The following is a 25519-nucleotide window of genomic DNA, read 5'->3' on the forward strand; positions in this document are numbered from 1 at the left end:
AGCAAAACAAAACAAAATTCTGAACTATAAACTCGCCAACAACACTGTACAGGGAGTGTTGCAAGGAGCAAGGAGTTGTGCAGGTGGTAGGAACCGCAGCTTGAAAGGCTGTGAGCCCTTTTAAGACACCGAGTTTTATCTTGCAGGTGATTGTTGTTGTTGTTCAGTTGCTCAGTCATGTCCAACTCTTTGCAACCCCACGGACTACAACACGACAGGCTTCCCATCACCATCTCCTGGAGCTTGCTCAGACTCAGGTCCATTGAATCAGAGACACCATCCAACCATCACATCCTCTGTCATCCCATTCTCCTTCTTCCTTCAATCTTTCCCAGCATCAGTGTCTTTTCTAATAGTTGGCTCTTCGCATCAGGTCGCCAAAGTATTGGAGCTTCAATTTCAGCATCAGTCCTTCAGAGAATACCAGGGATGGGGGAGCCTGGTGGGCTGCCATTTATGGGGTTACACAGAGTTGGACACGACTGATGAAACTTAGCAGCAGCAGCAACAACAACAACCTTCTAATGAATATTCAGGACTGATTTCCTTTAAGATTGACTGGTTTGATCTCTTTGTAGTCCAAGGGATTCTCAAGAGTCTTCAACACCACAGTTCAAGAGCATAAATTCTTCGACACTCACCTCACTCCAGTACTCTTGCCTGGAAAATCCCATGGACGGAGGAGCCTGGTAGGCTGCGGTCCATGGGGTCGCGAAGAGTCGGACACGACTGAGCGACTTCCCTTTCACTTTTCACTTTCATGCATTGGAGAAGGAAATGCCAACCCACTCCAGTGTTCTTGCCTGGAGAATCCCAGGGACGGGGGAGCCTGGTGGGCTGCCATCTATGGGGTCACACAGAGTCAGACACGACTGAAGTGACTTAGCAGCAGTAGCAGCAGCAGCAGCTTTCCTTATGGTTCAACTCTCACATCCATACATGACTGCTGGAAAAACCATAGCTTTGACTATATGGACCTTTGTCAGCAAAGTAATGTCTCTGCTTTTTAATACACTGTCTAGGTTTGTCATAGCTTTTCTTCCAAGGAGTAAGTGTGTTTTAATTTCATGGCTGCAGTCACCATCTGCAGTGATTTGGGAACCCAAGAAAATAAAGTCTGTTGCTGCTTCCACTGTTTCCCCATCTATTTGCCATGAAGTGATGGGACTGGATGTCATGATTTTAGTTTTCTGCATGTTGAGTTTTAAGCCAGCTTTTTCACTCTTGTCTTTCATCTTCATAAAGAGTCTCTTTAGTTCCTTTTCACTTCCTGCCATAAGGGTGGTGTCATCTGCATATCTGAGGTGATTGATATTTCTCCTGGCAATCTAGATTCCAGCTTGTGCTTCATCCAGTGCAGCATTTCACACGATGTACTCTGCATAGAAGTTAAATAAGCAGGGTGACAATATAACAGCCTTGATGTACTCCGTTCCCAATTTGGAACCAGTCTGTTCCATGTTCAATTTTAACTGGTGCCTCTTGACCTGCATACAGGTGATGGGGAGTCTCAAACCATAAACAACAGGCCCTCAAATTTTAATTACAGGGCTTCCCCTGGTGATCTAGTGGTTAAAAATATGCCTTGTGATTCAAGGGACATCTGTTCAATCCCTAGTCTGGGAACATTCCCCTGGGCCACAAGACAACTGAGGCCATGGGCCACAACTAATAAGCCCGAGCCCTGCAGCCTAGGAACTGCAACTAGTGAGCCCACACACCACAACCACTGAAACCTGCATGCCGAGAGCCTGTGCTCCACCGAAATGAGACGCACCCACATGCCACAGCACTCCCGGCACCTAGAGAAATTCCACATGCAGCAATGAAGACCCAGCACAGCCAAAAATATATAATTTAAAAAAATTTTTAATTATAGTCATTCTTGCCACCATCATTATTACATTAAAGGAAACAAATGTTTTGGGTATTTATATGGTTTATACATTACAAGGTTTATCATCTTCCAGTTAAAGAAGTTGAATCACCATACTTCTGGTTAGCTACTTAAAACAACTGGATCCTCTTGAATTAGAAATAAATGTCCCCAAACAAAGAGATACGGGCATGTAAAAAAGAGACAATCATTTGCCTGCAAGATCTTTTGAATAAAAAGGCCCCAAGGACATTAGCAACTTAGGGTGTAAGGGGTTATTAGGGAACAAACTGTTTAAGAAACAAAACTCTCATTGTATGTGTGTGTGTGTGTGTTAGTCACTCAGATGTGTCTCTTTGTGACCCCACAGATTATAGCCCACCAGGCTCCTGTGTTCATGGAATTTTCCAGGCAAGAATACTGGAGTGGGTTACCATTCCCTTCTCCAGGGGATCTTCCTGACCCAGGGATCGAACCCAGGTCTCCCACACTGCAGGCAGATTCTTTACTATCTGGGCCACCAAGGAAGCCTTGATGGGACACAAAAGCCCTTGCACCCACCATGACTTTATAGCATAGAAAGTTATAAGGTAAGAAAGAGCAGATACAAAGAAATCTGGGAGTCACCTTGCCTCCTCCTGCCCCCGACCCTTGTTCCCACAGGCAAGCACCAAACCCATCCATCCTTTCTAAGTATCCACTACTAGCTAGTACCTTGGTTCAGGTCCATTTCATCTCTAGTCTCCTGATTTCCTGCTAACTGATCTTCCTACCACCAGCCTTGAATCTCTTTGCTCCCCTCCAGAGGGATGTTGTTATTAATAATATGCAAATTTAATCTTATCACTCCACTTCTAAAGAACATTTAGGTGCTTCAGGTAACAGGGTTTACAAGCCTTGAATGACGGGAGCTACTTGCCTCTACAGTCTCATCTCCCACATTCCCTCATTCATCCTGGATTCTCTGGCTCTTTGTTCCAGCCCCAGGGAACCACCTGCAGTTCTCCCAACAGCCTATGCTCTCACTCTCCAGAACTTTGCACAAGCTTTCCTAGGTATCCTTTGCTGTCTCAAGAGTATTTTTGCTATCTCCTCTCCAGCAACAATTCTGCATGTGTTAGATGTACTACATTTGGTGTGCTATATCCCCCCAAGAAACTACTCTAAAAGACCTCATATTATTTACCACCTTGCCAGAGGCTGTCAGGCTTCAGCGTTTGAAGTCTATGTTCTCCTAGTTCTTGTGTTAAACATGAGTGCATCTTATACTTGCAGTTTTCATGTCAGCCTAGAAAATTTTGCAAGTATAATCTCAACTGGGAGCCCTCTTTTTCATTTGCTATTATGTTTTGTTATTGCCCTCTCCTAAAGCAGGGATAGTTAAAGTAACAAAACTGCCACCTTTCTTTCAATTATCTAGTCCAAGAGATTCAAAATATATCTTCAGAGGAATTTCTTATAATAAATAGATCAGATATGAACATGGCTAAAGCCTTGATTACTTTGTAAAATAATTTTTATTTATATTCATAACTATGTTTCTTTGTGTTTTTTCTGTTTTTTTTTTTAAAGTCCCTTAAACAACCTACAAATCCTTGATGATTCTCCAGGCTCTGCCTTCAATATGACATAATCAAACACAAGGTGATAGTAAACACTGAAGCTTGGGGGAAAAAAAATAGTCCTGAAGAATTCCAGACTCAAGGATGTTATAGAATGCATCATTAGGGTTAGTATAAAACAGAATTTGCAGTTATTTCCTGAAAGTATTTATAATAATATTCAAGGAGGAAAAATGCCTAAGTCATTATCCTACAGATGGCACCAATGCTTTTTAAGATTTTAAAGCTACTGTGTTTTTCAGGAACTCTGACTATACATACAACAATATTTGGGTTGGAATCCTGGTTCTGTCACCTGCCAGCTATGCTGTGATCTTGGGCAAGTTACCCCTTTTGAGCCTCAGACTCTTCAGCTATAAAACCAAGATAATTAAACTCAGCTCAAAGACAGTTGTAAAAAAGGAGTAAAATTATGCCTGTGGAAGCGCTTTGTAAACTAAAAGTAAGGCACTGATGGTGTGTACTGATGGCCAGTGCCGAAGAGTGATGTGATTAAAAGATAATGCTCTTCCAAGAGCTTCGTTCTCCACCTAATAGTCTGCTGCTTATTTCTCCAAGCTATTATTTTTATTGTTATTGGAAGTACATCAAAAGGTTCTCTTCTAAGCCTGGGCAAATACCAAACAAGTCCAGAATGTACTATTAAGTTCCCACAATTAATTACTGAGCTTGTATTCTTTTTCTTTCTTTAAAGAACCTCTCAGTATATTACAAACCTTAATATGAATAGATGAATTAGCATTAGATTAAGACCCAAGTGCCCAAACTGGAACCATGTGCAAATCTGCTAGTTCTGTCAGTGATGGATGGACTGCTGCCAGTGGACGCACATCTGTGAGTCACTGTAAATAAAAGAATCTGCCATTGTTTCCAGAGCAGCTCAGTCCCTCTGCCAACAGAATACCCTTTGAGTACCCTCCAAGTTTCTATAAATTCCAGGTTTCAGGTTCTGATGTAATCATCTGATTTCCAACCATTTAAGTGCTTGAATGGGTTTTAAGAGGAAAGAGTCATCTAAATATTTTTATAAATCACTGCTAACATCAAAAACATCAGTGCTTTCTTATGTTCAAAGCCCCTGGGAGATCTCAAAAGATTTCTGAAGGAACACTGTCAGTGTAACCACTTCTAACAGTTAGTTTAATGAAGTCAAAAAAACACTTCATCAAGGAAGCTGTTGATCTCTCTTCCAAAGGTACCTAGGCAAGGTAAGATCTGACAAGCATGAAGGTGTTTGCCCCAGCATCATTGAAGACTGTCCAAAAATAAGCCATTGATTTCCCATGATGGGGTGGGATGGGCAACACTGACAATGAGCTTCTGACTCCCCTTTGGTAACAAACTCTAAAGTATACAAGGCTCTGAATGGAAGGGGAGTTTGGAGGAGAATGGACACATAGATGTGTATGGCTGAGTCCCTTTTCTGCCTACCTAAAATTATCCCAACATTGTTAATCAGCTACACTCCAATACAAAATAAAAAGTTACAAAATATATATAAAGTATACAAGGCTCAAACATATTACTTTATTTCTTGCCTCTTTTCCATTTCCCCACTCAGGGCATTTGCCTTTACTATTCCTTCCACTTGGAAGCTCTTCCTGGCTCTTTGCATGGTTGATTCCTTCTCATTCTCCAGGAGATCCTACTACAAATGCTACCCATTCAGAAAGGTGTCCTCTCCCATCAGTTCTAAAGCAGCCCCTATCACTAGCCCACAAATCACCAAATATTTGCGATTCTGAAATATCCAGGTTACAAATGCCCCCCTCCTGTTGTCTACATATGCTGATTTGAGGGTGGAAAAGAAGTTTAACCACAGACACATGGATTCCTCACGGAGTGCCCCATTGTTAATATGTGCACATATAACCCATCTGCAATACTGTTAAGAGGAAAAAAATAAATGATAAAAGGCAAGACTATCCCCAATAAAGACCTAGAAACATCTGTGTTAAATCAGAGCCTACAATCTCTAACCAAGCACAACAAAGCTAGCAAACTGAGGCTTGGTACCAGGTCCTAAGATACACTGAGAGACTCCAGAACATAAGGAAGCAGGGTTCATGCCCACCAAAGCAATGAACATGAGGAAGCGGACAAAGTCAGAGTTCCTGCTTGGCATCAGACCCACAGGGAGCCAAATCCCAACTCTCCCACATGTCGTAAGCTCTGTGATACTTCTGAGCATCTGTTTCCTCAGGCAAGAGAAAATGTCCTAAGGAGCACTGATGACGGCAAGGTGGCATCAAGGACAACAGCTTGTGCCAATGTGGTGACCAAACATTTCTCTGTGACCCAAGCTCATACTCAGCCAGCAAGATGTAGAACCTGTCCTGTCAACTTGGGGCTCCTAACCGACTCACAACAGATCTTCCTGCTCAGGTTATAATTAGGAATGTCTGACTATTATGAGGAACATGAGAGAACTTCATAAAGTGTTAATGAGCATCTTTGATTTGTCTGCCATAAGAGTGAAGGGACAATGACTTCAGGCCACCAGCAAACTAAGATAAACAGGTGGCAGTTTCATTACGTGTGACCTTAGGAAAGTGACTTCATCTCTCTGGAAATTTTGATCAGTGATTGAGGATTAATAATAGTACTTGCCTCCTAGAAATCGTCTCAACATTAAATGATACAATTAATATTAAATATTTAAAACCTGCATGGCAGATAAATACTAAGTTGTAAACAATGACAGCTATTTATACTAGTGTGACCTTCTCATCAAGGATTCTGAACTTGTCTTTCATGAAATTCTGAAACGTCTCCTGTCCACACTAGGAGGTCCTGCTTTGCCATGTTTCCTAGAAATGGAACTTCATAAGCCTGGGAAGACAGTCGCTATAGAGTACCAACCTGGGACTTCTTTTTTTGGAGCTGAAATACAAAGAGGGATGTGACAGAGACTGCTGTTTGTCACACTAATATCAGTTATCCCCTTCTGCCTTGGGAATACTTTTTATCTGGTCACATGGCCTCCCAGAAAAAAAGATTACATTCCCAGGCTCCCCTTCAGCAAGTCGTGACCATGTGACTAAGTTCTGACCAATGAGATGTGAGTGGCAGTGAGTGCAGTTTCCAGGGTATTTCTTGGAGAGAAGAGGTATGCTGGAAAACAACAGTGTTAGTAGGTCATCTTAGGCAATGAGGAAGAGGGCAAAACCCTAGAAGCATAAAGCAGCCAGATAGAAGGGGCCTGAGACCCTAGTTATTCCAAAGAGTAAAGCTGTCATTGCAGATCAGGCTTTATATGAGCAAGTGATAAGCTTCCATCTATTGAAGCCATAGTTATAACGGCCTTTGTTACCTGCACCCAAACCTATACTCCCACAAATATTGTAGACAATATGAAGAAAGGAATAAAGAAGGCAGAACGTGATGGAGGCTTATAACATGCCCTGCCATATAGCAGGCTGTCATATTTACTTGCAGAACTAAACACCTTCTCCAGAACTCCAGGCAATCAAATCAAATTTGGAATATTGAGATCAGTTCCAAAAACAAGAGGGACAGTGGCCAGCTGAAAAGTGTTCACGGCAGAATGACTAGGGCAACGGAAGGCTGAAAGAACTACAAGGAAAGACTATAAGAGATAGAAGAAAAAAAAATACACCAGAGCATTAGGATTAGGCTTCAAGCAACTTGAGAGTAGGAGTTGAGCAGGGCTCCACTCTTGCAGAGAGGGTGGTTAATTCCGCAAGTAAATATTAGAGCCTACTATGTGCCAGGGGCAGGTTGTAACACTCCATCACACTCTGCCTTAACTGCCTTAACACACTGTACTAAAAGAGAATGATACATATCAAGCATGGAGCACAGTGCTAGACTCATAGATGCTTACAGAGGTCATCAATGTCATATTAACTGTAGATACGGAGAAGGAAAAGAGAAAAGTTCCTCCTTTTGGGAGGAGCTTAGAAGATGAGAGTTATTTATCCTGGTGACAGCATCGGCAGGTAGAAGCCTGGAATTTGTGGACTGGGCAAGTGGTTGCACGGCCAAAATAAACTAGGGCTTGCCGTATAAATGCTGCAAAGTGCAGCAGGATCAAACATCACTGAAAGGGTAGGAGAGGAAGGAGAGCTGGCAGATAGAGTCTCATCAGAAACTGGGGAAGGACTCTTATCCAGACATCATGTACTTATCCAACATTTATTGATTATCTATGAGCAATTATAATGTGAGAAAAGTGCTCCAATGAGGAAAATACAGAGAATAATCAGGGCACAGAGGAGAAGCATCTGACCCAGAGTTAGAGGGTCAGACGAGGGTTTCCAGAGAAAATGAGAGACAACCTAAGACTTACACTTCTGAGGCAAAGGTGTCTAGAGTGAAGGGTGGGGAGAGAGCTCAAGCTCATAACGTGTTTGAAGGAGGCCAGAGGATCATAAACCTCTTCACCATCCCTCTAAGATTGTTGCATGCTGAGTAACCAATCAGATGGCCAAGTCGCTTTCAATCCTAAAGTTCTATAATGAAGAAGCAAAATTAAATAAATTTCCCTACACATCAGAGCTGACTACATTTTTAAAATAGTGGTGGGTGTGGATATGATTATAAAAGGACAACATGAGGGCTTCTGGTGGTATGTTGTAACCGTTCAGTATCTTGACTGTGGTGGTTGATTCACAAACCCACTTCGGTGACAAACAGTATAGAACTTATAACCCCCCCATACACACACACACACACACACACACACACACACACACACAATGTACAGATAATACCAGGAAATTATGTCAGTATCTTGGCTGTGATAAAATACTACAGTATTGCAAAATATTGGGAGAAATAGGCAAAGTTTACAAAGATCTCTCTCTACTGTTTCTTACAACTGCATGTGAATCTATAATTACTCAAATAAAAATTTAGCTACAAAATTAGCTACAGAAAAAGAATATAGTTATATAAAATTGTAGTTATGAAATGCAAATTCATTGTTAAAACTATAGCAAAACCCTTAAAAATGATATGTTAAAATTACTAGTACCCTGCTATCCAAATATCCTTTTATAATATTTAAATCTAGTTCCTTCATTTTTAGCCTATTACATAAACTTATAATGATCTTTCTGTGTGTATATAAATATATATTTGTGTTTTTATATAGTTTAATTCAGAATATAGTTTTACTTATTTCATGAATTTTATATTTTAAAGATCTTCTCATTGCATTAAAATTCTTTGAACAATTATTTTAATGGCTATTTAGAAATACCATATCGTCACATCATAACAATCTGAACCAATCTTCTTAATGGAACATTTTAAGTAGCTTTAAATTTTTTTCTATTATAAGTAATTCTGCAATAAATTAAGTCTAACTGGTTGCCAACATTACTGAGATGAAGGAGAGCCAGCACCTGAATACTGAAATATTAGAGTTAGAAAAGATCTCAGAAATTATATGCCCAAACAATCCCCCTGAAACAAACATATACCCACATACAAATCATTTCATAGTTATGGAAATTATGTGCCTATCCCCACTTTAAGAAGTAAGGACAATGCACAATTTCAACAGCTATCCTTCTTTAAAAAAAGCATGAGCAGCCAAACTTGCTCCAAGTCATTTTTGACCTTGTAGAAATAAGTAGAAAAATTATAAATGAAGAAAACTATAGAGAAAAAAATGTTTAAAATTAAAATATTCTAGATATGGTTCATATTCTCATTCTCTATGACACAGGCGAAGGAATTTAAGTATTTTAATTTTGTTTCTTCATCCATTGACATAAACTCCTTCTAGCAAGTCCTCAGTAAATATCTGCCATGTAAGTGAATGACTGAACTTACTGATGCATATAGTTACTCAACACTCACTATTCCTCAAATACTCCATATTCTTCTACCTTTCCAGGCAGCTCCTATGCGGAATGTCTTCCTCAGCTCCTTCTCGCCAACACTTCAGAGCCAGCACTATGGTCCCTCCTCAGAAAAGCCTTCAACCCCGCCAACTTACTTTGTGCCCATATTCTTTACCTCATACTTTGTTATAGATACACAGACGTCTGTCCACAGTGATGTAAAGGAGCAACTTGTGGGTCAAGCTGTTTCTTTTTCAAGTTTGAGCAGGGCTTTGCCAGAAGTGTTGACATAAAACAGGCTCATCACATCTCCTACCTCGGTCATAGCTACTGGATGAGAGGCACACGGGTAACACCTATTAAGCCAGCTGGATCCTCTCCTTCTGAAACTTAGGATTTGGGATTCAGAGACAGATGATCAGCACAGACTGAATGCTTGAATCAGCAACACGTACATTGGGAACTCTGGGGAAGCCACACACACAGAGAAGCAAGAAATCTGATCTACAGAGAGAATGGAGGGAAAGCAAAGGCACAAAAGGAAGCAAAACAAGAACCACGAGGCACTAGACAGAGTGGCTGCCAGGAATCCCTCCGCTCTGGAGTTCCAGGCACAAATGAAGCAGGGCTCCATTCTGACCCTGGGACCCAGGAGGTAGCCTGTGACTTTATAACAACTCCCTTCCCTTTGGTTTTAATTACTTGCAACCAAAGATAATTCAGTAAGACATGGAGCCTTCACTAAAGACTCTAATAATGATTTTTCCTCCTTCCCTTTATCACCTACTTCTTCCTCTGAAAATATTCTTTCCAACTTGATCTGAAACGTTCAAAGTCTACCCATCCTTCAAGCCCTAAGTACAACCTAACCAGAGAAGTCTGTCTCTGCCTTCTCTGAATCCCCTCCTAGAGCACTGTTGCTAGGCTTGGCACAGGCACATCACAGTGATGCCTGTACTTGCCTTATCCCCTCGTTAAGTCACTTCCTCTCTCCAGGTCTCAGTTTCCTCACTCTTCAAAGGAGTGGGCTAGATGAGCTTAGTGGTTGTCAAACTGAATTCTACTCAGCCACAGGTTCTTCAGTTACACACAAGAAACCACTTCTGGGCAGGAGAGGCAAGTGGTCCCAAGGAAGCAATGTGCCAGCCTCCCATCCTTACTTGAACCAGAGTTGCTCTGTTCTCGTGTATTTTATATAGTAGGATTCTGGGTAAGGCTTTATTTAAAAAGGAACATCAGTTCAGTTCAGTTCAGTCACTCAGTCTTGTCCGACTCTTTGCAACCCCATGAATTGCAGCACGCCAGGCCTCCCTATCTATCGCCAGCTCCCGGAGTTCACCCAAACTCATGTCCATCGAGTTGGTGATGCCATCCAGCCATCTCATCCTCTGTCGTCCCCTTTTCCTCCTGCCCCCTATCCCTCCCAGAATCAGGGTCTTTTCCAATGAGTCAACTCTTTGCGTCAGGTGGCCAAAGTATTGGAGTTTCAGCTTTAGCATCATTCCTTCCAATGAACACCCAGGACTGATCTCCTTTAGAATGGACTGGTTGGATCTCCTTGCAGTCCAAGGGACTCTCAAGAGTCTTCTCTAACACCACAGTTCAAAAGCATCAATTCTTCAGCACTCAGGTTTCTTCACAGTCCAACTCTCACATCCATACATGACCACTGGAAAAACCATAGCCTTGACTAGACGGACCTTTGTTGGGAAAGTAATGTCTCTGCTTTTTAACATGTTATCTAGGTTGGTCATAACTTTCCTTCCAAGGAGGAATGTAGTGCCAATAAAATTTGAAAAGCCTAAACATAACCCATAGGGCTCCAAAATTCTAATAATAGTGAAAGAAAAAGAAAATGTTGAGTTAGACACTGTTCTAAACATCCTATGTTTGTCAACATTTTGATCACCACAATAGTCATGTGAGGTCCATATTATTCACTCACTCCATCCAAAAATGATGACCAGAGCCACATAAATTACAGTGGCAGAGGCAGGATTTGAGCCCAGAACACAATCCAGACCCAGACCTGAGTTCTGAACCACAATCTGTCTTCTATGCTCCCCCAGGGCAGACACTGTGACTTTTGTTCCTTTCTCTCTTTGATTTCACACCAGTTACTTGGCTGGTAGTCATTTAATGGTGTTTGCTGAATGAATAAATGCTTGAATGAACAAAGGAAGTCTCTCGTGGATTCCATGGAAACTGAGACACAAACTTGAGCTTTCTAGGACTTCAGCTGCCTCTAGGTAATGTGTATGTGTGTGTTAAGTAGCTCAGTCATGTCTCTCTTTGTGACCTCATGGACCGTAGATCACCAAGCTCCTCTGTCCATTGGATTCTTCAGGCAAGAATATTCGAGTGTTTGGATTGCCATTCCCTTCTCCAGGAGATCTTCCCAACCCAGGGATTGAACCCGAGTCTCCTACATCACAGGTGGATTCTTTACCATCTGAGGCAACAGGGACAGCCCTCCAGGTAATAACGCTAGCCAAAGAGAACCATTTTATAACTTAGGCCTTTCCCACAACATCTTCCTGAAAAGCAAAAGACCCTTTTGCAGCCAGGAAGAAATTCCTTTCAGGTACAGCTTCATCTGTAGCCTAGCACTGATCAGTTTGATAAATCCATGAATGCATACCTCACCACATTCACTAACTTTAACTCATAAACAAATATATTCATCCCATTAACATCAGAGCTTCTCAGCTTTCAAACTATTGACATTTTGGGTCAGATAATTCTTCATTGTGTAAAGCTGTCTGGTGCATTGTAAGATGTTAAGCAGTATCCTGGCCTCTATCCACTTGAGGCCAGGAACAACCCCTCCCCCAGAATGCGACAACCAAAAATGTCTCCAAACATTGCCAAGTGTCAGGGGCAGGGGCAGTGGGACACAGACTCACTGAGAACCAGATTTACATGAACTAGCTTCGATAGCAACACAGGAAAAAAATAAACAAAAATAAGCATTGACTAATCATGATTAGAACTTAAATAGTAGATCCCTTTCATCCTTGGAAAGTTCCTGGGTTTCATCCTTCACTCTGAAGATTTTCCTTAAACTAGGCTGTCCTGAGCACCGGATAATGTATCAAGCCTGCTGATAGCCTCGTCTGAGAGTTCTGCTGATAACCCCACATATTTATAAGTACTACATGCTAACCACACATTGTCTTTAAAAAAATGCTCAGAACATCGTAAAAAGAAAAAACTCAAGATAATAAAACATTCCCAACATGGACTCACTTAACTTAAACCTCTTAATGTAGCCAATACTTAGAAAGAATCTACTATCAGGCTAGGAATGCACTAGGCACTTTTATATACAGTATGCCATTTGGCTTTCCTAACAATTGGATGAGAAAAGCACTGTCTGAAGTCCCAAAGATAGTCAGTGATTTCAAAACTTGACTCTAGAACAACCACTAGCCCCAACATCAGAGCTCTCTCCACTGATGCACTGGAGTATCTACAAGAAACCTAGAAGCCACAATTGATGGAGAGCCAAGAAGGTAACTCGTCATTCATATTTTCACATAAGAGACAAAAGGACAAATTCAAAAATGCTAACAATGGCCATCCATGGAAAATAAACTTATCAGCTATTCTCTGTGTGTGTCTGTGTGCATGCACTTTTCTGCATTTTCTAAACTGTTTTGCCCTAAATATGTTATCTGGGCTTCCCTGGTAGCTCAGCTGGTAAAGAATCCACCCACAATGAAGGAGACCCTGGCTCAATTCCTGGGTCAGAAAGATCCCCTGGAGAAAGGATAGGCTACCCACTCCAGTATTCTTGGGCTTCCCTGGTGGCTCAGACAGTAAAGAATCCTCCTGCAAAGGGGAGACCTGGGTTTGACCCCTGGATTGGGAAGATCCCTTAGAGTAGGGCATGGCAACCCACTCCAATATTCTGGCCTGGAGAATCCCATGGACAGAGGGGCCTGGCGAGCTACAGTACATGGGGTTAGAAAAGAAAGAGACGTGGCTGCACGACTAAGCACAGCGCCGCAGAGAATGTATTACCTATGAAATAAAATAGTAATCATATCCCATTTCAAAAAACAAAAATAACTTATGGAAGTATCAAGATGCAATGCTAGTTTTAAACAAACAACTATCACTATTTCTCATTTATGAGACTGTCAAAAATTAAGATGTTTGATAATACTTAGACTTGACAAGGATGTGGGGGGAAAAGCAATCTCACACATTGTTGGTAGAAATCTAAGTTGGTACAAGGTTCTTAGAAAGCACTCTGGCAAGATCTACCACAATGTGAAATGAATATGCTCTTTCTGCTGGTATTGCCATTTCAAAGAATTTATCCCCTAAGTATACCACACGTACACAAAAATATATTCAAAGATATTTACAACCTATCACTTGAGGAACTTGCACAGTGGAATTCAAAGCTGTCATTACAGAAAATGAGTTACATCTCTAAGCACGAGTGTCGAAAGTTATTCAAGACATAGTATTAAGTAAAAATCAAGTTTCATAACAGCAGGAATAGGATTCCAGAATATACAGGTGTACATTGTATATGAATGTGTGTATATGTGTGTGTGGGTATGTAGGAATCTGCATGTGTTTATGTGGTTGTATACACACTTGCATATGCTTGAATCTTCTATAAGTATATGCAGGAAATTATTAAATATTCATTATACCTGGAAAGTAAGACTACAGGCTGAAAGAAAATGGACTTTTGTTTTCATTTTTCTACCACCCTCTGAATTGTATCACTGCTATACACAAGAACAGGGGCTTTTATTTTGGTTTGGTTTTGAAGAGACAAGAAGCACAGCTCTCATGCAAAGGCTTGAAAACAAAGCAACATATGAAATAGAACTGTCTTCTGTTACGACTGCAAATGCTCACAAAACAAGACAGTGTGAAAGCCTGCCAGGCTCTGTGTGCCAGTGAGAGGCATAATGGAGACAGTTCTCTCCTGGCACACTGAGAGACAAAGCCAGCCTCCTACCGTGGGAGGGGATTTAATGGCTGGATTTTAAGACCAAAAATTAAAATGAAATCCTGCTATACACTTTTTTGAGGCAACCTAAGCCAATTTACCTAACAGCTAAAATCCAATTTTTCCTCTTCTCTCCCTCCAGCTTGTCTCCAGCCTGTCTAGGATGTAAAGTAGCTGATACATCTTGGCCCTCACAGCCCTCCCCCTATGCAATCTTGGTCACACTCCGATATGTCAGAAGACCTGGACCCTGCTGCTGGCTTGGCTGTGTATCAGCTCACTGAACTTAGCAGAGCTCCTCATCTCTAAAACATTTTATAAATGCCACCTACTCCAGTGGATAATTATAAATTATAAATATAAAAATAAGTATGAGAAGGTATTTTTAAAAAACATGTGGTCAACAATAGGATGCTGTGAACATGTCACTTGAACCTGGAAAAGAAAAAACGGCTGGCTATTAATGTTGAACAGATAGTTACTGACCTCACCTATGGTGACTAAGCTGGGCTTACAATCCGGAACACCTGTGAAGCCACCTGAAATTCTTTCTCAACACAAGCAGACAGTTTCTCAGAAACACAACTCAGACTTCATTCTCTCCCTCCTGGCTCCCTAAGTACCAGTCACACCACCACTCCTCTCTGCAGAGCTTTCCCCCCCTTCCACATCTTTTGCATTTGCTGTATGCTGTACTGAAAACTCTTTATCCAGCTCTCCTGTTTTTTTTTTTTTTTTGGCCACGTCACGAGGCATGTGGGATCTCAGTTCCCCACCCACGGACTGAACCCACATTCCCTACATTGGAAACAGAGGGTCTTAACCACTAGACTGCCAGGGAAGTCCCAGTTCTTATTTTTTTCCTGTTTGCTTCTGTTTCTTCAGGTGTCAGCTCAAATGTCATCTCCTCAGAAAGGCGTTCCTGGTCATGCTCTGTAAGACAGGCCTCCACCACCCGAAGTTATCTCTTCTCACTCTGGTCCTTCCACGGCATTTGACACACCATATAATCCTTTCTCTTTGCTTACTGGCTGGTGGTATAACTTCTGCAATATAATATAAGCTTATAAGCGTCGAGGTCTTAGCTGTCTCATCCTATGCCTAGAATAGTGCCAGCACATAGCAGGCAGTCTGGAGACACTGGTGGAGTGAATAAATGAAGGGTTATTCACAGCATGGGGCTTTCATCTACATGCCACTGTGCCTGCGAAACAGGCAAGGTCAGTATGACTTTTCTCACTTGGATTACCTGCCCAAGGTCACAGCTTGTAAATGACAGAGTCAGAGCATAAATCTGGGGTTTCTGCGTCATAACTCCCTAATACCCCCACTGCCCAACAGCACCGACAAACTGGACTTGAAAATAATGAAAACAGAGCAATTTATCTCGGCTTCAGCATCAGGAGAAGGGAAGAGAGAGACCTGCTTTCCTGAAGGACTGAAGCAGGAGAGAGAGGGAGGGGGAAACGGCAAGGTATGATCTTGTACTCCCTCACTGCGAATTAGTAAGTAAAATTCGTTCCTTCATCTGAATGAAATAAAGTTACCTTTGGGATGGAGGCTTATGAAACCTCTCATCACCAAGTCACAGCATGGAATACTCTGCTAATTGAAACAGCAAATGAAATTTTAGGTAGGTCAGATGCAATTACCCAAACTGGAAAGTGACACCACTGTTCACACCTATTGGACAACATGCAGCAGGCTGGATCTAAGTCTCACACACACACACACCCCAAAACTACAGCCATCCACACACTTCCTATGGCATGGGGCTCCAAGTCTCCTGACCTTGCTGACTCCCTGGCTGGGAAGAAGGGAGGAGACGCAGACAGTAAAGGGGACAGGAGAGAGAATGGAACAGAAGAGTAGCAGAGGCAAAGGAGGAAAGAGGGAGAAGGAGTTGAAGATGGAAGGAAAGGAGAACGAGAAAGAAAGAAGCAAAAAGAGGGAAGGAGGACTGCAGAGGAGGACAGGGGAGGAGAAACGGCGGGTTCTGTCCTGCGAGAACTCGTGCTGCAATGCTCAAGTGGCCCAGTGCTGGTACACAGCAGGCCTGGAGAACTACTAGGGTCAGGTTTTTTTTCAGGCCCTTGTCTATTTCCATAGAGACCAAGAGTTCCTGCTGCAGTAACATCTTCCAAGCTTCTCTGGTATCTGAACTTTCTTCCTGGGCCTCCGTCACACAGCAATGAACCAGAGTTGAGGGCTCTGCAGGTGAGAAGGGGCATAAGGGCAGGCTAGCTACCCTACACCATCCTGGCCTCCAGCCTGGGTCCTGGACTCTGCCCAGTGGCACAGAGCTACAGGTCTAGCATTTCTAATGAGCACCTTACTCCTCCTCCAGGTAAACATGGGTTCTGCTCCTGCCTCCTGTCCTCTCCCCTCCACAGCACTCCCCTGGAGATCTGCAGAGCCCAATGGGCAGCCTACCGAAATGCTGAGAGCCTGGTGAAAGCTTGTGCCAAGCTGACAGTAGATTCAGCCCTTCCACAAGCATACCCATGGGGCATCGATAGCAGGGAAAACCAGTTGATCATATTTGCCACTTTTGCCCAAGACCAGAAGTACTACCTCCTCTCCTCCTGCCATCTAAGCTAATCCTCTCTAGCGTTCCTATGCCTCCAACCCCACATTTAATCAGCTGTCCATTTTTTTTCTTTTTTTTTTTTTTAATTTGGCTCCATCAGGTCTTAGTTACAGCAGGCAGGATCTTTCATTCCAGCACATGGACTTCCCTAGTTGTGGCACTCAGGCTTAGCTACTCCACGGCATGTGGGATTTAGTTCCCCAACCAGAGATCAAACCTGAGTTCCTTGCATTGCAAGGCAAATTCTTAACCACAGGGACCACCAGGAAAGTCCCTGTCCATTTTTCTGTGTAATACTGTTGGGAGTGGCCTCTTCCTTCCGGTCTCATTGGCACAGCCCTGACTTGGGCCTTAGCTATTTCTCAGGTCATCAACTAAATTGCCCCGTAACTGTTCTCCCAGTCCTCCAGGTGTATGCTCCCTCTCAGTGAACCCCCTCCCTCCTTACTAAATCAGGAATTCCTGGAGCCTAGGAACCAGTGCTTTCAATCAGCACTCCAGGAACATCTGAGGCAGCCAGGACACAGGTAGGAACCATAGATGGACTTCACCCTGTACACAGCTGCAAATTCTCCCAGCTTCCACACATTACACTCCTCTCTGGAGCTGCAGGAGACTCTGTGGGCCCTTTGCCTTTCTGCACCCACTCCTCCATTTTTAAAAAAGTTTATGTATTTTTTAACTGCACTGATACCAAGATGAACTGCTTACTTATATACTCATTTATTTTATGCTAGGTTTTTAAAAGAAATTGAAACCAAGATATTTTTATGGGCCTTCAAATTATTGTAGTCTCCAGGCACAATGCCTGTTGGATAAGTCAGGCTTGCCTCAGCCAGATTCCCAAATCTTCAGCACCCTCTCACAGCCTACAGAGTGAAGTCCAACCTCCTCAGCAAGCTCACTTGGATCTCTCTTCCAGCACCATCCACTAGAGCACCTCCCACCCACTTGGGCTTCAGCTTCCAGGTCTAAATGTAGGTCTCTCAACATACCATGCATGATGATACCACTGTGTCTTGGCCCTCAGCTCCAACCAATTTTCCTTTCCTTCTCCACCTACTGACTTCAGGCTCAAACATCACTTTCCACTGTGGCCTTTCTTAGTCCTCCGGGTTCAAATTATGGCTCCTTCTTCTGCACCCCCTTCACACTTTCTCCATCTCTTATTATACCACCTATATGCCTGGTTCCAACATGCACATCTTTCACAGCATAATATCTGTAAAATCATGAAAGGACTAACAACATATGCCAAACAAACCTGCAAGCCACCAGGTACAGTACTCTAGTTGTAACATGCCAACAGTCATTCTCCACAAATGCTAACCCAACACTACACAGAAGATACTGGGTCATCTGATTGCTTCCATGGTGGGGTTATCTGCATTGTTAACAGCTCATACAGTTGAATTTTAATATCTATCCCCAGCACCTAAAATATTTTGCTTTGATGCATTAATGAAATAAGAAGATATCTGGATCTAGACTATAGCTTGTGACATGTCAGGCAAAGTAATTAAAGGTAATAGAGACTGCCAGATCTCTTCACATGTCATGAAATTTCCTAATTCCTTTGACTGTGAGGGACTAATTCTTATACACTGAGCTGTTCTGTCGAAAGCTTCCAAGTAGATTTTAAGAGAAATTATTTAATATACACTAACTGTAATTTAGATTTTTCCTGAGTTACAAGTTTTGCCAACAAGAAAATGTACAATCTAAACTACAGGATTCTTCAAGTCACCTCAAAATTATAGAATCTTTCCAAAAGGAGTTCAAGGTGATGAATACAAGTTATAAAAAGCAGTAAGTCACCATAAAATTTGTATATTACTATTAACACACATGGCCAAAGGTGATACCAAAAATGTGTTTAACACTAAACCTGAAAATGGCAAATATTCAAACCTTGGGATACTGATGAAGAAACATGTAGGTCTACAGAAAAAAGTTATCTAGTGTTAGTCTATTTTTTTTAATTATATATGTTTAGTGTTTCTGTTTTTCTGCTGAAAAAGATACCTTGAAGAATCATACAATAAATTATATTTTTTGGTCAAGAAAGCAGTCTTTTGTAAAGCTATTAATCTCCACATTAGAAAATTCTTGGGAGTCTGAGAAACGTATTAATCATCTTTCTCCCTGGTCTGGTTTCCTTGCATATGAAAAATGCTCATTATTGAACTGGTCTAGCTTTTTGCCAACAGTTTAATTTTTCTCAAGTCTGGCCTCATTTCTGTGAAAATCTAGCTGTTTGCTTATTTTTAGGTTTAGATGAGCATATTTCATTATAAATGCCCGTTTTAAAAATTCAAATCCGTTCATGCTTTCAGTCATTCAAAGAATATCTATCAAGCTCCTAATAAATGCCAAGCAGTGACAAGAGTACAAAGGTGAATAAGACACAGGCTTGTTCTGAACTTTACTAATGTCTAGAGGGACAGACAGCCTAAGCAACATATCACAATTCAATGTGATGAGAGCTATGACAGGGATGTGCAAGCCACTGGAGGAGCATGGAGACTGCTTCAACTCGTGTAGCCTATCAGTTCAGTTTACTTGATCAGTCGTATCTGACTCACTGCGACCCCATGGACTGCAGCACGCCAGTCTTCCCTATCCATCACCAACTCCCGAAGCTTGCTCAAACTCATGTCCATCGACTCAGTGATACCATCCAACTATTTCATTCTCTGTGATCCCCTTCTCCTCTGTCTTTAATCTTTCCCAGCATCAGCATCTTTTCTAATTGGTCAGTTTTTTGCAACAGGTGGCCAAAGTCTTGGAACTTCAGCTTCAGCATCAGTCCTTCCAATGAATAGTCAGGACTGATCTCCTCTAGGATTGACTGCTTTGATCTCCTTGTAGTCCAACGGACTCTCAAGAGTCTTTTCCAACACCACAGTTCAAAGGCATCAGTTCTTTCGTGCTCAGCTTTCTTTATGGTTCAACTCTCATATCCATACATGACTACTGGAAAAACCACAGCTTTGACTAGATGAACCATTGCTGGCAAAGTAATGTCTCTGTTTTTTAATATGCTATCTAGGTTTGTCATAGCTTTTCTACCAAGGAGTAAGTGTCTTTTAATTTCATGGCTGCAGTCACCATCTGCAGTGATTTTGGAGCCCAAGAAAATAAAGTCTGTCACTGTTTCCATTATTTCCCCACCTATTTGTCATGAAGTGATGGAACTGGATGCCATGATCTTCATTTTCTGAATGTTGAGTTTTAAGCCAGCTTTTTCACTCTCCTCTTTTACCTTCTTCAAGAGGATCTTTAGTTTCTCTTCACTTTCTGCCATAAGGGTGGTATCATCTGCATATCTGAGATTACTGATATTTCTCCCAGCAATCTTGATTCCAGCTTGTGCTTTATCCAGCCCAGCATTTCATATGATGTACTTTGCATATAAGTTAAATAAGCAGGGTGACGATGTACAGCCTTGATGTACTCCTTTCCCAATTTGGAACCATGCAGCCTATAAGGTTTAAAAATATGGAAGCCATGTCTTGAAGAATGAGTAGAAGACAAAATGGAAAAGCAGATATCTAGATGGCTATGGGAGAAGCTAGCCAAAGCTGAGTGAACAGTATATGCAGAAACAGAGATGGAGGTGGGAGGCAGAGGACCTACCAGTAGAGAAAGGAAACAAAGTTCTACTGGGCTGGCTTTCTGACGTACTACAATGGGCTTCTGATGTCCAGTTGAGAACATGTTGGACCTAATTCCCAGAGCAGTAAAGACTCATCTCCATTGACAAGATTTTGCTGTTCAGTCACTCAGCCGTGGCCAACTCTTTGAGACCCCATGGACTGCAGCATGCCAGGCTTCCCTGTCCTTCACCATCTCCCATAGTTTGCTCAAACTCATGTCCACCGAGTTGGTGATGCCATCCAACCATCTTGTCCTCTGTTGCCCCCTTCTCCTCCTGCCCTCAATCTTTCCCAGCATCAGAGTCTTTTCCAATGAGTTGACTCTTTGCATCAAGTGGCCAAAGTATTGGGGCTTCAATTGACAAGATATTGTTCCATAAATTTATGAAGCTCTACCAATTACACTCTTTTTCAGTGTTATATCAGGATTTAATAACCCTTCTCCAGTACTCCTTTTGTTCTATCTCCTTTGTTTCCAGCATTTAAAAATTCCTTATATTTAATACAAAAGGAGACATTTGTCTTGTTTCACAAGGTTCAATGTGAAAAAAAAACCCACTCATTTTAGCTCTCTCAGATACTTTTATACCTTCTTACCTCAGGAAAAGAAGCAGACAGAAACATTTAGTAATAAATTCTTCATTTCCAGTGTTATAGGCATTCCTCCATGGAATTTTACACAATATACTATGAGGAGAGCTTGTATAACCTCAGGTAACTTTCTTAAGCTCTCTGTGCCTCAGTTTAACCAACTATAAGAGGAAAATAACTATCATCCACCTTAAAGAATTCTTATGAGCGTTAAACAAGATATCATATGCACAATGCTTAGCACAATGCCTGGATTATAATTGCTAAATTGTAGCTATTTTTATCATTTAGAGTTATTAAACAATTGTATATAAAGTATATGGTTACAACTTTGAATTTGTATTACAAATTATTATAATTTTAATCTTATATATATATGCACGCATTGTGGTGGTGGTGGTTTAGTTGCTGAGTCATGTCTAATTCTTGTGACCCCTGGACTGTACCCACCAGGCTTCCCTGTCCATGGGATTTCCCAAATAAGAATAATGAAGTAGGTTGCCATCTCCTTCTCCAATATGCACACATATATATACACAATATATATTTGTTTACATAAACTTTCAATAGGGATTATCTCTGGAGCAAAGGCCTATCCGAGAGGGGAGATGGTATATTTCTACATTTTTCATTTTTGCTCCTTTATGAAATTCTTTTTTAGTCAAGGGCATGGAAAACTTGTATAATAAAAACAGATGAAAAAAATCTTTGGAAGGAGATTGGATTTATTTTGAAATGTAGAAGGCAGAAAGGCTGAGTTTTGCCTAGATAAGAGAAAGGACTCTGTACCAAGGAGAACCATCCAAACGTACTGCCTCAGGAGGCAGTGAACGCTTCCTCACAGAAGGCGTACATCATAGGTTATGTGGATTCCCCTTCTAAGTCTATGAAACATAGCAGTCTCCAAGCATTTGAAATTTGACACAGATGCATCATTAAATGGCTATCCAGGGTCACTCATACTTTAGCCACAACTAAATAAGTTGGATGAATCAATTTTCCCTTCGACCTTCAAAACCCTTAAATGGGCAGGTATTCCTAAGTAAGTACTATCAGTACCTATATGTTGATGACATTTCAGTAATGAATTATGAAGTTATCCAAGTACATATTTCATAAAGTTAAAGCCAGATTCAAATTGTGAATGCTGGGTTTAAACACTACCTAAAACAGTATTTGTTGAAAATAACTTCTATTTTCAAGTCAGATTCATACAAAGCAAGAAAGCATTTTAGCATTCTTCATTATCCTTATACTTCATTAAATCATTGTAGCAATTCTCATTATCCTTATACTTTTAAATCCCATTAAAATCTGGATTTTAATTGGTCTGTTTTATGACTTATCATTATGAATTTTTTAAGTAAAGCCTAATGTTGGAACATTTTTGTGGATTCTACTTTCCATGGAAGGTAAAATACACATAAGAGAAATATGGAGTTTCAGACATAATGAATTGGGATAGCTGAGATGCCATTTGGGATATGAGAGGATGATGACCTTCGAATGACCATCTTCTAGAGAATAATTTAAATGAAGAGAAAGTGAGCCAGGACAGACAGAGAGCTCTGCAGAACAAACCCAGCAAGGAGACTGCTCTGGAATCTACCTGGAGTCTGTCAACTTAGAAAGTCATTACACTTCTCTGAACATCTATCAGTCTTTCATCTAAGAACAGAGGGGAAAATCAAAGTAGACAAGATTGCTTCCATTTTAACAATGATATTACGCCTACACAGAAAGACAGCTTGGTTCAGTGGGGAAACACTTAGACCTTAGAGTCAGAAGACGTGAATCTAGCTGTCACTAACTTGCTATTTTACCTTGAGCAAGTCTCCTGCCATCTGTAAGAGTGTTTCCTCATCTCATAAATTGGAAGGGCACAGATAGCAAAAAGAAGAAAAACTGAAAAAGTACTCTTAGGCTGTTTCAAGTCTCAGACTTAAGCTCCATGGTCAGAACAACTATGATTATTCTCCTTCTGTAAATGGAGAACAAGTTTAAAGCATTTCTAGGTTTTCCATCTAGTAACAATAGTGCAGAGGTTTGATCCCAAGTCTCTAGGCATGGACACACGCTGCTTATTCTGGGGAAATAAAATAAGTGTCCAAGTGTTCTATTATAAATAGCTATAAAACTGTAAGATATTATTAAGACTAAGCTTTACATTCTCTAAGGGATCTTGACAAATTTTTTTCATTCTTAAACATTTTCCTTAAAGCAAAAGCCCCATGAACCACCTATCCTATTCAGCATGTCAGTACAATCAGTTGAATAAATGGGCAAACTATTGCTAGTTTAGAAGTGATCCATAAGTTTAATTAAATACCTTAAACAAATGGATATATTTACACTGCACAAGGCCACTCTTTGAAAATCTTAGAAGCTAGGACTATAATTAGATAGACAGGTATAGTGTCCCTAGTAAATGAAACTTCCTACCCACTACAGGAAAGCCCATTCTCAGAGACCAGTCCCTCGCCCAAACAGCATTCTCCTGAAATGAATGCTGAAAAAAAGCCACAATAGTCTCCTAGCCTAAAGTGGGTGGGTGGAAACCTAGCAACCTCTTCATATAGTGCTAGTTTGATCAAGTTGAACAATCAACTCCTAGCAATAGCACTTTAGAAATCACAGTATTCTTAATAAAAATGGTTTTTCATTACAAAAATTTATCAAAGCAATTCATTATTTTTCTCTTAAGCTATTGAAAAAGTCTGATTTCATAATGATAGGGAGAAAAAAATCCTCAAAAATCCAGAATTTAGCAGAATTTAGTAACTGTGTCCAAGTTACTGTCCCTATCGTAGGATAGCCCCCTAGAGTCGGAGGTGTCTTATTTACTACTGCATTCCCTACAGTGCTTCCCTGGTGGCTCAAGTGGTAAAGCGTCTATTACAACGCGGGAGAGCTGGATTCGATCCCTGGGTCGGGAAGATCCCCTGGAGAAGGCAATGGCAATCCACTCCAGTACTCTTGCCTGGAAAATCCCATGGACAGAGGAGCCTGGTAGGCTACAGTCCATGGGCCACAAAGATGAGTGACTTCACTTTCACTTTCCTTTTCCCTACAGTGCTTACTTAGCACAGTGCCTAGCAGATATACAACCAGGCTCAGAAAATACATGTAGAATTTATTCTAGTAGGTAATATACTTTAAAAAACAAATTCCAACTTTAAAATGAAAATCTCTATAAAAATTAAATTGCTTGGAATTTCATATTTCATTTCCTTGAAGTGAGGCGCCTCTGTACGCATTTGGAAATGTTCATTTTCATTGCATTTATCTGTTATATGTGCATTATGTTCCAAAAGAATTATAGTAGCATCATTTAGAGTATGAATCTTTTTTTAAGATTTAAAAGAGACTACATCCTGTCAAAAGATGGTTTGTACCTTGATATAACACAGCTTTGGAAAAACATAAATCAAATAAACATGTAAAACATCATACCAAAGCCCTTGAAACCATCAGTCCCTTAGGGATAATTTTAGCTTTAATTTATTATTTTTTTTATTAAATTTTAAAATCTTTAATTCTTACATGTGTTCCCAAACATGAAACCCCCTCCCACCTCCCTCCCCATAACATCTCTGTGGGTGATCCCCAAGCTTTAATTTAAAATTGTCCTGAGACAACATCCCATCAATACCTAATTTAACGTCAATAAGAACTTATATGGATAAAATTAGTTCTCAGCCTGGACACCTGAACACCTGTGGACAATATTTCATCACACTAATAGGATGAGGGAAATAGAAAATGGTAGCCCAAGAAGAGTCATTACATATTTAAAAGAAAAGAAGCTTTTTTTTTTTCCAAAGTGCTGGAATTAAATTCAGTTTGGTTTCATTACCTCCCAAACAACTCAACACAAATCTTTCCTCCCAGAGTTCTCAGTTGTCCAGTATTAAAGTTACCAATACAGAACAAACCAAAGAGCACCTCAATTATAAATTATCTTTACGTACACAATCGTCCTATTTTGGCTCCTTGAAAAGGTAAGCAAACCGCTATAATAACAGTCCAGGTCAAATGTTGATATATTAAATAATTGTTCTACTATGGAAATCGCTAAAAGAGCATCTCCAAGAGAAAATCCAACTTGCTAAAACGCTTTCTAAAAGACGGCTGCAAGTCCAGATGCAAAGTTTAGAGGCATTTCCATTTTCTTTACATGTAGAGGTTCATGAAATATTAATACACTCACTGCAAAAGTATAAAGATAAACAAGATCAAAGCCAACAACAGATGAAAACATTTTCAATGTGCAAAATATATAAGCTGTGCAAAAGGGCTCTAGATCCCAGGTAAAATTTGCTCAAGAAAGGTAACAGCATTAACCTTGGCACACAGCAGAGTAGAGAAGAGACAGAGCTTTACAGAA

The 25519-nt window shown here is 40.9% G+C and overlaps 1 protein-coding gene across 1 annotated transcript in view; it reads right to left on the reverse strand.

Annotated features, from left to right (window-relative positions):
- Window positions 1-25519, reverse strand: part of DNAJC6 (DnaJ heat shock protein family (Hsp40) member C6) — a 107608-nt gene that overhangs the window by 81429 nt on the left and 660 nt on the right. The window lies entirely within an intron of this gene.

Source organism: Capricornis sumatraensis, chromosome 2 (genome assembly GCF_032405125.1).
Source record: "Capricornis sumatraensis isolate serow.1 chromosome 2, serow.2, whole genome shotgun sequence".
Classification (NCBI taxonomy): domain Eukaryota; kingdom Metazoa; phylum Chordata; class Mammalia; order Artiodactyla; family Bovidae; genus Capricornis; species Capricornis sumatraensis.